The sequence below is a fragment of the Nomascus leucogenys genome, chromosome 8, assembly GCF_006542625.1.
Source record: "Nomascus leucogenys isolate Asia chromosome 8, Asia_NLE_v1, whole genome shotgun sequence".
Classification (NCBI taxonomy): domain Eukaryota; kingdom Metazoa; phylum Chordata; class Mammalia; order Primates; family Hylobatidae; genus Nomascus; species Nomascus leucogenys.
The window spans coordinates 11,702,353-11,717,351 of record NC_044388.1 but is presented as its reverse complement, the minus strand read 5'-3'; the positions used below and the strand labels follow the sequence as shown (position 1 = coordinate 11,717,351).

Here is a 14,999-nt window from a genome sequence, read left to right as displayed (position 1 = left end):
TAGCAGGTTGTCAGATAGACTGTTACGGTATCACAGTGCTTGTGTTCAAGTAACCCTTATTTTACTTAATAATAGCAAGAATAGTGATGCTGGTAATTCAGACATGCCAAAGAGAAGCTGAAAGTACTTCCGTTAAGTGAAAGGTGCAATTTCTCAACTTAATAAGGAAAGAAAAAATTGTCTGCTGAGGTTGCCAAGATCTACAGTAAGAACGAATCTTCTATCTGTGAAATTGAGGAGGAAAAAGAAATTCATGCATAGTATATTTAGGATTCAGTAGTATCCACAGTTTTAGGCATCTACTAGGTGTGGACATGGAGGGACTATTGTCACTGTAACTCTGTATCACAATTCAGTTTTTTATTCTTTTGTTGGTAGACATTTGCATTTTACTTTTTGAGCTATTGTAAGTAGTGCTGTTACACATTTCTTCGTACATGTCTTTCGAGGCACATTTGTAAGCCTTTCTGTTGGGTGTATACCCAGGAGTGCAATTGTTGGGTTATAGAATGTGTGATGTTCAGCTTTTGTAGATACTGCCAAGCAGTTTTCCAAAGTTGTTGTACCAATTTATATTTTCACTAACAGGGTGTAAGAATTCTAATTGCTTCACATTGTCACTGATGCATGGTATTGTTTATCTTTTACATTTTAGCCATTATGGTCCATGGGTGGGCAAGTAGTAGTAACTAATTGCATTTTAATTTACATAACTCTGATGACTAATGAAACAGCACACCCTTACATGTGTTTAATTTCAGGCACTCTTATGAAGTGCCAGGAGGCTGAGGCCTTGGGAGGATTGCTTAAGGCCAGGAGTTTGAAACCAGCCTGGGCTACATGGTGAGACCCTGTCTCAAAAAAAATCATTATATATTATTTATATCATTTATGTCATTAAATTCTACTGAGTTGCCTTTTTCTTTTTAATATGTAGGAGTTATTTATATATTTTGGATATGAGTTATTTGTTGGACACATCTATTGAAAATATCCTCTTCCACTCAGTTGTTTGCATTTTATTTTCTTTAATGGTATTTTTTGATGAACAAAAACTTTACAGTGCTAATATATTCTAATTTATCAATTGTTAATGATTAGCAATTTTGTATCTTATTCAGGAAATCTTGTCTATCCCAAGTTTATGAAGATATTTTAAAATGTTTTATTCTAAAATTTAAACTGGTTTGGCTGTTATTTTTATATGTGTAATCCATCTGGAATTGGTTTTTGTGTTTAGTGTGAGGTAGGGTGCAAAGATTTATTTATTTTTATATGGATATCTATTTGATCCAGTACCATTTAGTGAAAATCTGTCCATCCCCTTCTGCTCAGTAGTCTAATCTTTGTCATAACCAAGTGACTGTATATATGTGGGTTTGTTTCTGGAATCCCGTTTGTAACATTGAGCTATTTGTCTCTTCTTTGCCAGAACCATACATTTAATTGTTATTGTTTTACATAGCTTGAAATCTGAAAGTTTAAGATCAGCTTTGTCCTTTTTCAAGGGTTCCTTGTCTATTCTTGGCACTTTGCATTTCCATATAAATTTTAGATTCGGTTTTTAAATTTATATACACACACACACCATGCCGGGATTTTGGTCGAGTTCAGATCTCCAGAAGTCTTAGTGGGAGCAATAGTCCCTCAATTCTTGCATGTATAAAACTCTTTGTTGCTTTTATAGTTGAACATCAGTTTGGCCAGTATAAAATTTTAGAATTACCTTTTCTTTCTTTGCAAATTTTGCAGGAATTACTCTAATTTTTAAATTTTTATTTATTTATTTTAACTTAAAAAAATTTTTTGGCTTTGCATGTTGTAGAGAAATCTCAAGATGGCCTGATTATTTCCGCCTCAAAAGTGACTTGATCTTTGTGCCTTCTTACCCAGGTTTTTTTTCTTTCTTACATTTTGAAGCCCAGAGATCTTTGCTAGAAAATGGCTTAGTTTTAAATATTTTTTCTCTGTTTTCCCCAACACATGGTCAATATGTAAAGGCAAAATTTTTTTTATGTCAAGAAAATTATCTATAATTGTATCTTAAAATATTTGTTAAGTTGCATTGTTTTCTTCTGTCCTCCAAAGACTCTAATTATACACCGTTCATCTTCTTTGTCTGTCTTCTGTATCTGTAATGTTTTGTCAATTAACAAAATATTTCCTTTTTATTTATTTTCTGACTTATATATACATACTCTGCCCCTTGCAGGGTTTTAGAAAATGTCTGTTTTCTAAAAATGAAGGGCCACAGCTCTTCTTTCCTTCTCTTTGCCCACAACATAGCGAGCAAGGGGTATGTCTCAGCCCAGTTTGTGTTATAGCTCTTTTAGCCTCATTTGGCGAGTCCCAAGTTCTTGTCTTGTGCCCAGGAAGAATGAGGTATGCAGACAAGTGGAGGGTGAGCAAGACAAAGAAGAGCTTTATCAAGCGATAGAACAGCTCAGAGGAAACCCACGGGGAGCAGCTCCTTTCTGCAGCCAGGGTGTCCCAATGAGTGTTCAGCTCCTAGCATAGAGGATAGCTCCTCTCTGCTAGGCAAGTTATCCCGATAAGTGTTCAGCTATCAGTGGAGAGTGTAGCTCCTCTCTGCTGCTGGTCATCCCATCATCTGTGCAACTCTCAGCAGAGAGGAGGCTCTAGAGTGGGTAGCTCCTCTCTGCAGGCAGGTCATCCCATCATTTCTGCAGCTCTCAGCAGAGAGGAGACCCCAGAGTGGGTTGCTCCTCTCTGCAGCTGGTCATCCTGGTATACGTTCAGCTCTGAGCTTGGGCTTTTATGGGCCTCAGAGGGGAAGAAGTTCATGCCATTTGGCCCATGGATGGCCATGGGCAAGCCCAAAAAAGGCACCACAAGTTCCCACTCCAGTCCACGGGACTGGCAGCCTGGCCCCCAGCCTTCAGGCCCTCCCTGACCTGAAGGTGAGAGCCTCACTGGGGACCTGCCCCCTTCCACCCAGGAACCTGTCTGCCTTCTGCTGCTGTTCATGGCATCCAGGCTGTAGGTGCCAAGGGGCGCCTGCAGGCCAGTGCCAAGATACCCTCAAACTCTCCTCGGCTTCCCTCCTATGCCTGTCAGTGCCTAAAGTCTGGAGGGGGCTGAGGCGGCAAGAAGGAGCTGGTGTGTCAGCACTGCTCCAAGTGTGTGCACACCCAGCCAGGCTGTAGCAGTGCCTAGGCTCAGCCCCAACTTTGCTCTGAGATTGGAGTGGGCACTGACAGCAGGGAGAAGCCAGGCAGTGGGAGCAGGCACTTGAAGAGATGCCTGGGTCTTCAGCCATGGTATTGGGAGCCGGCACATGCAGAGATGCCTGGGTCTGCAGCCATGGATTGAGCAGCTGCAGCTGTGCCCAGGGGCTCAGGGATCCTGCCTGCTCTATGGAGTGGGAGAATTGGGTTTGCAGCCTCCGTTTGGGTGGCTGCAGCTGTGCCCGGGAGAGTAGGGCTCCTGCCTGTTCCTAGGTCCCAAGAACACAGGGATGCCTGGACCCAGAGCCATGGCTTGCGTGGCTGCAGCAGCACCTGGGGAGCTCCTGCCTTAACTCTGAAGGAGGGAGCTCATACTTGTTCCCAGCTCCTACCAGCTCCATGGAGTGTGCAGCCCTGGGCATGCCTCCCTGCTGCAGCCAGCATGATGGTAGTGGCTACTCCAGATGGCTCACGACTGTCATCAACTGGCTAGGCCTTGACTATTGGGAATGTCTCTAAATTTTCTCCCCTAACTTGGATTATTGTTGTAGGTTTCTGTTAGATTATCAACTTGAGGAATTTTTCTTCAGTTGGTAGTTTGTCAAGAAATTTTTTTATTTTCTTAAAAAAATCAAGAATGGATGTTCAAATTTAACATGTGATATTAGCATGTACTTTCTTTAGGTATTTTGTATTTATGTTCATAAATGTGGTTGGCATAGCTTTCTTTGTTTATGCTCTTTCTGGTATTAGAGTTATGCTAGCCTTGTGAAATGAGTTGTAGCTATCTATTTCTTTTTTTCTATGCTCTGAAAAGGTTTCCACAACCTAGGATTTTTCTCTTCTTTGAAAATTTGGCAGCATTTGCTCATTAAATTTCTTAAAAATTAGGGTATTTTTCCATATTTTTGTCGTTATTGGTCTCTGAGAAAAGCATAATTTCAACTCCCCTCACCACCACCCCGACAAAGCATTTAAGGATACAAATATTTTGAACTCCTTGCTTGTTATACCCTATAGTTTATAACTTTTATTTCATTTCTAGTTGATAATAACTATTTTGATTTTCTCTTTGACTTAAGAATTATGTAGAAATTATAGTTTCTAATATACAGATATTTTCAAACTTCTCATTATAATTTTTATTTTTAATTCTATTGCATTGTGTTAGTGAATATGGACTGTATGATTTCCTTTGTGACCTAATAGATAGTCAATATTTCAATGTTTCATGTGTATTTTATGAAAATGTGTATTCTCTATTTGTTAGGTGCAATTTTCTGTGTTTTACAGTTATAACCAATTTATTATTGTGTTATTTAAATCCTTTTGGTAGTATCCAATAGAACTTTCTGAGATGATGGAAATGTTCTGTATCTGCACCATCTGATAAAGTAGCTACTAGCTGCATATGACTATCAAGCACTTAAAATGTGTCCATTGGGACTGAGGACCTAAGTTTTAGGTTATATTTAATTGTAATTATTTTGAATTTAAATTTAAATAGTCATGTTTAAATAGGCTACTGTATGGATGGCACCTCTCTTTATAATTAATTTTGGTCTAGTTTATCTCTTAATTTCTGAGAAGTGTTTAAAAATCTTCCACTAGGACTGTGGATTTGTTGGTTTCATTCTTCTTGGCACTCAATGGGCCTTTTCACTCAGAGACTTTATGTCTTTCTTCAACCTTGGGAACTTTTTTCTGATTATTTATGCGAGTGTATTCTCTCCTTCTACCTTCTCTAATCTTTGTTTCTGAGACCCCCTTTTTTGGGTAATATTTTATCTCTTGGAATTCTGTTTCTCCTAATCCTTTTAAAAAAATATTTCCATTTCTTTGTTGTTTTGTGTTGTGCTCACGGAGAATTCCTTGACTCAGTCTTCCAGTTACTTGATTTGCCTTTAGCTGTGTCTAGCCTTTTATTCAGCTCTGATTTATGATTCCATTGTAAGATCCCAAGAACTTTAGTTAATTTTTTATGGCAATGATTTTCTCTTGCACTTTATGTACATAGTGATTATCCTTATTGTAAAAACTTACTCTTCTGTATTAAGTCTCCTTCTTTGGGTGTTCATGTGTGTTTGTATGTGCACTTCTCTTTCATGGGCTGATTTTTTTGTATCTGAGAGTCTATTAGCCTGTGGATGCTGAATTTGTTAACTGCACTCTGTGATTATGTGGGGAAGAGTACTTTTCACAGAGTGTGCCACTAGTTTGTCTTTTGGCTGTGGGAGGACCCTGTTCTTCAGGGTGTGTTCAGACACTCCATGTACTACCCTCATTCTGTGGTCTCCCTCACTGACCCCAACTGGGCTGTATATCATTGCCTGGTCTTAGCAGGTAAGGGTCAAAGGAGAGGATGATCCCATCTGGCTGCTCTTCCTGTGGTTTCCCTGACCAGTTAACTAGCAGGTTGTCTCAAGGCCTCTTTGTTAGGAACTGTTAAGATCTGAGATTTTACCTTACTTGCAAACTAACAAGTTAGTCTGCCACAGTTTCATAGATGTTGGCAGAAGACATGAGACCTCTGGGTCAGAGACAAAGGATTTCACTACTTATGGTTCATCAAGCAGCATGAACTTGTCATGTCAATTCCCCTTCTTCCCAACACCCTCAAGTGCCACAGGAGTGACACAGAGCTGGCTCATGTGGAAGCTGCATATGCACTGAGTTGTTGTCAAAGCTGAAGGACCTCAGGCTTAGGAAACTCCAATTTTTTATAATGGGCTGCAGGCAAACTTACCCAAAATTTGCCCTTGAGGGTGATATTATTTTTATTGTACTGGACAGAAACTAATTGTGTCCCCTGCTCCTGGAGGGAGACACTATCTCTATCTTCTATGGCTATCTCTATTCAAACATCTTTGAAAGGATAGTCTGGAACAAAAGCTATCATTGCCTCTGTTTACAAGATGTGCAGAAATGTGGGAGAACTTTGTTCCAACACTTTCCTGCTTCTGGAATCCACTACCTCTGAGCTTTGAGTAGCTTTGGGGGTCTTGCCTCTTTTTATGCTTCAGGTTCTTTTGTGCGTGAGTTTTGGCTTTGATTTTCTCTTTCAAACCGAGTAAGTTCCCCTTGTCTTTTGTTTTTCAGGGATTCCTGAAATCTCTGGCTTACAAAGACCACTTTGTCTAATTTTCTAGTGCTTTTAAAGTGGGGAACAGTGACTCTGGAGGCCACAGAGGGTAACAACAAGAATTTTTGTGAGCTCCCTAGGGGAAGGTGATCCCAGGCATCTCTCCTGTTGCTGTTGGTCAGCTAGCCATGTTGATTGTTGCGTCAGAGCCTCTCTTGAATCCATCTGCTTCTCTCTTCAGTGTCATTAACTTATTAAGACCCTCACTAAGATGATCTCTTGATGGAATTATCTCTCATTGGGATTATTCCACTAGAATGTCAGTTCCTTAAGGGCAGGGATTTGTGTTGGTTTTGTTCACTGTTTCCTCACTGCCTAGAACAACTCCTGGAAACTTTACTAATGAATACCTTTTATTTTTCAAATAACAGCTTCATTGAGATATAACTGATACACCATAAAGTTCACTCTTCTAAAGTGTATAGTTCAATGATTTTTAGTATATTCACAACACCATGCATCAATTACCCTACCTAGTTCCAGAATATTTTAATCCCCCTCCCCCGAAACCCCATCTCTGTTAGCAGTATTAGTAGTTACTCCCCATTCTCCCCTCTCCCTAGCCCTAGGCAACCACCAATCTACATTCTGTTTCTATGAATGTGCCTATTTTGGACATTTCATATAAATGGAATCATGCAATATATGATCTTTTGTGACTAGCCTCTTTTGTTTGATATGGTATTTTCAAGGTTCATCCACGTCGTAGCATGTGTCAGAATTCTTCCTTTTTATGGCTGAATAATATTCCATTGCATGGATATACCACATTTTGTTTCTCTCTTCATCAGCTGTTGCACATTTGGGTTGTTGCCATTTTTTGGCTATCATGAATAATGCTGTTCTGAACATTCATGGACAGGTTTTTGTATCGGCATGTTTTCAATTCTCTTAGGTGGAATGGAGTGGAATTGCTGGGTTATATGGCTACTCTATGCTTAACTTGATGAGGACCTGCCAAACTATTTTTCAAAGTGGCTGCCATCATTTTATATTCCCACCAGCAATTTCTCCATATCTGCACTAATACTTATTGTCTGTCTTTATGATTATAGCCATCTTAGTAGATGTGGAGTAGAATCTCATTGTGGTTTTGATTTACATTCTCCTAATGACTAATAATATTGAACATCTTTTCATGTGTTTATTGATTATTTGTATATCTTCTTAAAATAAATGTCTATTTGAGTCCTTTGCCAACTTTTAAATTGGATTGTCTTTTTATTGTTGAGTTGTAAGAGTTCTTTTTGTATTCTTGATGCAAGTCTCATCAGATATATAATTTATAAATATTTTCTTTCATTCTGTGGTTTGTCTTTTCACATTCTTGAGGCTGCCCTTTGAAGCACAAAAGTTTTATGTTTTCATTATGTTCAATTTACCTATTTTTTTCTTTTATCACTTAGCTTTTTTGGTGTCACATCTAAATTGAATGAATGTTTGAACAGTTTCTTAACTACTTCCCTTCTGTTGCATTTGTCTTTTCCATTATAACCAAAGTAAGTATTTTAAAAAGAAAATTTTATCAGTCACTACCTATTCCAAATCCTTAGTTGGCCTTCAGTGACTTCACTTTGCTTTCAGGAGAAGTCCAAATACTGTTTTGTGACTGCAGACCCTCAGTGACATGGACACATCTGTGTTATGTAGTGGTACTGGCTTCTACCCTAGTTGGATCAATGACTGTTGTTCCTATTCTCTCTTTCGCTTTACCTTTCTCACCAGGGCTTATAGCTCTATGCATGTGAATGAAAGTAACATTGTGGAGAGATGAAATTACATAGGACCATGACAACGTGATAAAAATGTCTTAAAAATGGGCTTTCTGTAATAGAAATAATATTCAATCCTGGAAATCCCAAGTGTGTGCTAATAAGGAATGAATTTATTTCAAAGGCGAAAGCTGCGTTAGATGGTGATCTGAATGACTTCTTATCAACTTGAATGCCTTTTCCTGTGCAGTGTGCAGTTACTCTCAGGGTGAACACTTCTGAACTCCCTGGGAGAGCTGAAGGCTTCTCTGGTTTCAGTGTAATTCAATTTAACCAGCGCTGTCATAGCATCTGCAGCCTGAAGCTGTTTCCCACCCAGATACCACAGTTCGGGGTAGACATGGAGGAGGCAAGGAGAGGAATTATGCAGCATACATCCCCAGTTGTTCTCCTTGGGAGGTGGGGGAATGGGAGAAGGGAATTAAGGGCATGTACTGGATGCTGGGTAAGGTGCTGGCTGCTTTTTGTATATTACAGCATTTAATCCTTATAGCAGTCTAGTGAGGTAAGCCTTATTATACTCATTTATCCAGAAACCTGTCTCTTTTGGCTACCCAGGCTCTGCTGTCATTGACCACTAGATGCCCCATCTGAGAGTAGGAGAACATTAGAAATGCTCCATCTTGACTCCACACTCCTCTGGCCCAAGGAGCTGTCATGAACATGGGCTTGTAGATGGTGGAACAGTTTGGGATAAGCTAGGTCAGGGGTCCTGTCCTGAGGCTGCCTTCCAGGACTTCTCCTTACTCTCTTGGAATATTTCTCTTTCCAGCCCTCGATTGTCATTTCTGTTGGGTGATGCTCACCTGCCTTGTAGCCCACAGTGTCTGTATCTCTCTATGGCTTCCCTGGAGCTCCAAGGTTCTGGGGGTGGGTCGAGCCCTCTGGGAATTTCTGGCAGGATGGTGGGAGAGCCTCTGTCTCCATTTCCTCAACACCATTTGCTGTGTGGGAGGCACTGTGTCTGTTGCAAGGATGTGGTGGTGAAGATGAGAAACAGCTCCTGTCCTCATGGAGCTTACCTTCTAATGAGGGAGACCATTAACCAATGAGTAAACAAACAAATAGCATCACTACAAATGCTGATGAGAGCTGTGAATGAAACAGAAGGGGGGATATACGTTGGATGCTGGGGACAGATCTTCCAGCTAAGGTGAGAAAGATGAGCAGGATTCAGTTGAGATTCCTTGAGTAGGAGTGGTCCAAAGGTCCAAAGGTCCTGAAGACAGAAAGAACTTGGTGTTTTGTGGGGCATGAAAAGGGGCATGCAAGATGAGTGGATAGAGATGGGCAGGAGCCCAATCATGTGCAAACCTGTTAGCAAAGGAAGTGGGTATGGATTTTTTCAGGGTATGTGGAAAACTATTGAAGGATTTAAAGCAGGGAGTATGTGATCAGAGCTGTTCTTAAAAGATTTGTCTGGCTTCTATACAGAGTTGGCATTGGAAAGAGTGGGCACAGTTGTTCACTGGAAAGAAAATAGTGACTGGACTAGATAAAGGAGAGAGGTGGAGGATTCCAGAGATGTTCACAAGGTAGAATGTTCAGAACATGCTGTTGGGTTGGATGAAGGGTTGGATCAGGTGGGTGGGGGAGCAGCTGTCCCAGCTCCAGATACCCCTGCTTCCTGGCTTCCCTCACTTTCTTTATTCACCACCCCTGCCCCCAGCTGGGTGAATTCTTCTCTCCTTCCCCTCCCCATTGGCAGCCACCTCTAGAGCTCCAGCTTTGGGAATCTCAGGTCCTCCAGTGAGTGATCCTGGCCTGGCCAAAGTGCAGCAGCCTCCTTTACCACTTAGCTTGGCTGAGGCAAGGTTTGTGTTTTTCTGTTAAAGGAAGTTTAGATCATGAAACTAAGGAGAATGCAGATGAATCAACCCACCAACATCAACCAAAACATTACATAACCTTTGCAAAAAGAGAGTTCAGAATGCAGATTCTTTTATGTAATTATAATTTGGTAAGCATCTCCTGAATCCCTATAACTAGGCTGGCTTCTAGGAGACTGGGGATGAATCCCAGAGGTTCTTGCCCTTGGGAGCTTGCAGGCTAGTGGGAGAGACTGAGAGAGGAGGCATCCTTAGGGTAGAGCATGGTTAGGGTCTGTTAGGGCCAAAATGGTGGGCAGCCCAGATGAGGTAGGGGTTGAGGGAGATTGTTTTCTTCTTGTCGTGTTTGCCACAGAGCCAGCCCCCCAACATGTCCAGCCTGCAGTGGCTCCTCTGGATTTACTGGTCAGCCAGATGTGAAAAGGTCAAAACCTTGGGAAATGAAAGCCTGACTTGAGCCAGTCTGTGCCAGCACTAAGCTTTCCCTCCTGGGATTCCCAAGGCTGGCAGGACTCCCTCAGGTGGGCCAGCAAAGAGGAAACCATCTGTGGTTGGAGCCTGGAGGGATGACCATAGACTTGGTGAGGCGGCCTCCCTGGACAGTCTGAGACTGCAGAATCAGGGCAGGGGGTGCCTCTGCTTTCTCACTGGCTCAGTTAGCATAGGAGATGGTGGCAGGGCTGTGGCCTGGACACAGAGGGGCACAGCCTGGGTCCAAAGAGCCCTGGGATGAGTATAGGCCCAGGGGATTGCCCCAAGCTCCTAAGCAAACTCCCTAGCAAGGCAGGTCACTAGGCAGAAGATAGAAGGCTCTTTCACCTGGGGCCCTGTGGAAAGGGGAGACAGGAGCCTCTGCTGGAATGTTAGAACAACCACCCTCCATTATGGCAATCACAGTGGCTGTCTGTCCCTGTGATTCACCACTTACCAGAGTTAGCTGCATTTGCAGAGAAAAACATTAAATTGGAATCCTAGGTCTGCCACTTGGCTGTGCATCCTCCTTTAAGTCCCTTCCTCTTTCTGGGCCCCAGTTTTTGCACCCATATAATGAGGGGATGGGGCTAGAATCGAGCATTGAGCAACACTTCATTCTGTAGAATTCACCCTGGAGCCCACTTTCCTTCTCTGGCCTTTTCCCTCTTCTCTTCCTCTCTGTCCTCATATCTCTCCCCACCCCACCATGGTGCCTGGGGCCCAAATTCTTTCCGGGAGCTCTACAGCAGGGGGCAGTTGAGCCACCCACACTCTTCCTTTGGAGGCAGGCTAATCTGCTGAGACAGCATTTTCAGACCAAGCACACCTTTCCTGCTGTGTTGATCACTTCTCATGGCACAAGTTTGATGTTTGTGGAGAGACCCTCTTCCTCAGAGACTCAGAGATGAGATGCTCTTCCATCCCCTGTCATGAGGGACAAGGGTGGCTTAGAGGAATCAACTGCCACCTATGCTTTTCTCTACCCTTTTTCTCTAGTTTCATTTCTTGTTTGATAGTTTCTAGTTTGTGGGATCTGGAGCTGGACTGACTTGCATTCTGATCCCTGCTCTTCATAGCTTTATGATCTCTCCAGCACCATTTGCTGAAAAGTTATTTTTCTCTATCCAATTATCTTGGCATCTTTGTAGAAATCAATCACCCATATGTGTATGCATCAGTCTCTTGACTTTCCATCCTGTTCTGTTGATTTGTATTTCTCTATGACAATGCCATTCTACCTTGATTACTGTAGCTTCCTAGTAAGTCCTGAAATCAGGGACTATAAGACCTCCAACTTTGTTCTTTTTCAGAATTGTTTGGCTATTCTAGATCATTTGCTTTTCCATATAAATTTTAGAATCAACTTGGCAAATCCTTTAAAGAAAGGTGTTGGGATTTTGATTGGTATTCATTGAATCTATAGATCCATTTGGGGAGAATTGCTGTATTAACAATATTGAGATTTCCAATTCATGAAGATCAACATTCTCCATTTATTTAGGTCTTATGTATTTTTGTTATAAGTGTTCATAGATTTTTGGTTTTGTGAACTACCTACACTGCCTATTTTTATGTGGGGACCTGGGAAGATTAAACAACTATGCTCTCACCACTGCTGCCATCTTTCCTAAATCTCTTTTACTAACTTCTTGAAAACAATGCTTAGTTCATTAATTTTTATTCTTTTTTTATTATAAAAATAGGCATTTGTGACTATAAGATTTCCTATAAGCACTGCTTTAGCTGTATCTGGCAAATTCTGATGTATTTTTGTTGGCATTCTTTTCAAAATATTGTCATTTTTTATTGGGACTTCTTTGATCCACTGATTATTTTTAAAAATTATTCAATTTCCAAACATATGAGTATTTTTTTGTTATTGTTACTGATTTTATCTTAATTGCATATAGGTAGAGAACATGCTCATGATTTTAATACTTCTCAATTTGTTGATATTTATTTTATGGTTTAGTATATGGTCAATTTTGTCATTTTTTGTGTACTTGAAAATAATTTTTATTCTACATTTGTTGGGTGCAGTGTTGTATATGTTCATTAGTCAAATGTTGTCAAAATGTTCTTTATCCTCAAGTATTTTTCATCTGATTGTTTTTAACAGTTACTGGTCTCTCACTTTGAGAATTTATCTCTTTTCCTTGTAGATTTACCTAAATTTGTTTTACATGTTTTGAATGCATATTATTAACTGCACACACATTTAGAATTGTTTTATATTGCTGATGAATGGAATCTTTTGTCATTGTGAACTGGCTGTCCTATTTTCTAGTAATGCTTTTTGTTTTAAGGTTTTCACTGTCTGATGTTAGTATAGCTATACTGCTTCTTTAGGTTATTGATTGCAGAATGTATCTTTTTCTATCCTTTTACTTATAACCTTTCTAGTTTATTATATTTTATATGTTTCTCTTTTTAAACAGATTTATTTAAGTTAAAAATACTTTTGACAATCTTTTAGCTAGAGTCTTTTAATTGGAGCATTTAGTCCATTTACACTTAATGTATTTAAATCTACCATTTAATTATATGCTTTCTATTTGTCTTATATGATCTTGGTTTCTCTTTTCCCTCCTTTTTTTTGCTTTTTTTAACTTTCTGTTTTGGATTTTAAAAATTATTCCATTTTTCTGGTTAGTTTAGAAATCACGTACTTTTCTACTATTCTCTTAATGGTTATCATATAGATTGCCATGAGCAGTGTGCATATCTTTTGTCCCCAGTGCTTGCTATGGCTGAGTTCTTAATCAGCAATCTGTGTTTTGCTTGCGGTGTGTGTATGTGTACTTACTGCAGTCACTGTGGAGCTTTCTTTATGTCAATCTGATGGCCATTACCCCAATCATTTCACCCCTGACAGCACTACCCACCCAAAGCTGTGTGGTAGATTTTAATGAAAGATTTAGTCAGGGGAAAGAAATTATATCTTGAAGAAACAGAGAAAACAGCTTCAAGTGGAATTTTTGGCATCTTTACTCTTGAAAGACCCTTGATTATTGTAACCTTAGGAAATTTTTCTCTAGTTTCCTCAACTATCCTTTTTATCTCATCTCAGACACAGAACCATGTCTAGAGAGCCTCATCTTTATTATTAAACTGCCCATTTATAAGTATTCCTAAAAAAATGGTGAAAGTAACAATGATCACTGAGTGTTTACTATGTGCAAATCAATCAATGGGTCAATGAACAAATGTTTGTTGGGTTTCTACTTTAGGCTCAGTATTTTCTAGGCACTGGCACTAGATTAATGTATTATCTAAATTAATCCTCACAGTAGCTGCATGAGATAGGTACAGTTATTATTCCTTTTGTGCAGATGGGGAAATTGAGGCTTAGGGCAGTTTAGTTCCCTAGGCCAACACAGTTCTTTTCCTGAAAGGTATTCTGTCATGTGTTTTGAAGTAACATGTTTTCTTTCTACAATATACTGGAATCAAATGAGGTAATGTATGTAAGCCATCTAGTCTGTCAAATCAAATTTGCTCAATTAATGTTAGTTCTTTGTAAAGTGAGACAACAGCAACAACAATCACAAAAGAAACAAAACATGAAGACTATTGTAGCCACTTGATTCTAATAATTTAACCAACTGTCTTCAGAACAAAGCAGAAAATAAACAAATAAATCCATACCTCAATAGCTCTACAAACCTTTGGGGTGGGGGTGCAAAGGAGAAGACACAGCCTCTAGTCTGGAGGGCAGAACTGCCAGGCCAGCCCCCTGATGGCAGCGGGACACTTACTGGATGCTCGGCCCTGAAAGCTAGCTCTGCCTGCATGTTCTCATGTAATGCTGAGAACAACCTCATGGAGCAGGTTGTTTTTCCTTTCAGATTAAAAATCTGAATCCAAAAGTGTCAGTCACTTGTTCCTCCTCCTCTCCCATAGGCCCCGTAGAGATCATTTTGATTGAGTTTTTCCAAATGCTCATTCACTCCTGTGCCTGCAGTCAGTGTGCAGGCTGGAGCTAGGCTGGTTTGAGGAGCTGCCTTGGCCACTGCCAGATGAATGGGTATGCAAGCAGAATCTTTTTGGACAGGAAAGGGCAGTGGACAAACAAGCCTTTTGAGGTTGCTGGGGGCCTGAATGAACCAGTTGTTTGAGTGCATCCCTGGGCTCTGCCATGCAAGCAGAGCCATTTATTACCTAGTGAACCTGGTCCATATCTAGGACCACCCCATTGTCAAGGTAGCTTTGGACTTGGAGATGAAGTTCCCTGTGGAAAGCAGGCTGACCTGCCTACCTGCCATGAGCTTCCAGATCCCAACCCCAGCCTCTGGGGCTTCCTTCTCTCACAGCCCTGGTCCCTGTGCTGCCATCATCAGACTAACCTTCACTTCTTCCTTCAGACTGTGGGCTCCTTGGGGCAGAGGCCAAGTTGTCGTCATCTTAGCATGGGGCCTGGAACTGGCTGGTTCAATGTTTTTCCCATGGATTGAATGATACTGAGCTCTGGTCCTGTGTCCTGAAGATGCTTTATATTCCCAGTCTGGCCTCTGACTTGTTGAGGTTTCAACAGCCCCTCAGACATTCAGCAGCCCTGCCCTGACCCCTCTGGCCTCTCTGGTCCTAGAGTCAG

General features: G+C 40.8%; 1 protein-coding gene across 1 annotated transcript in view; it reads left to right on the top strand.

The window, feature by feature from the left end:
* The window catches only part of MRPS22 (mitochondrial ribosomal protein S22), a 338,889-nt gene that overhangs the window by 76,084 nt on the left and 247,806 nt on the right, over nt 1–14,999 (top strand). The window lies entirely within an intron of this gene.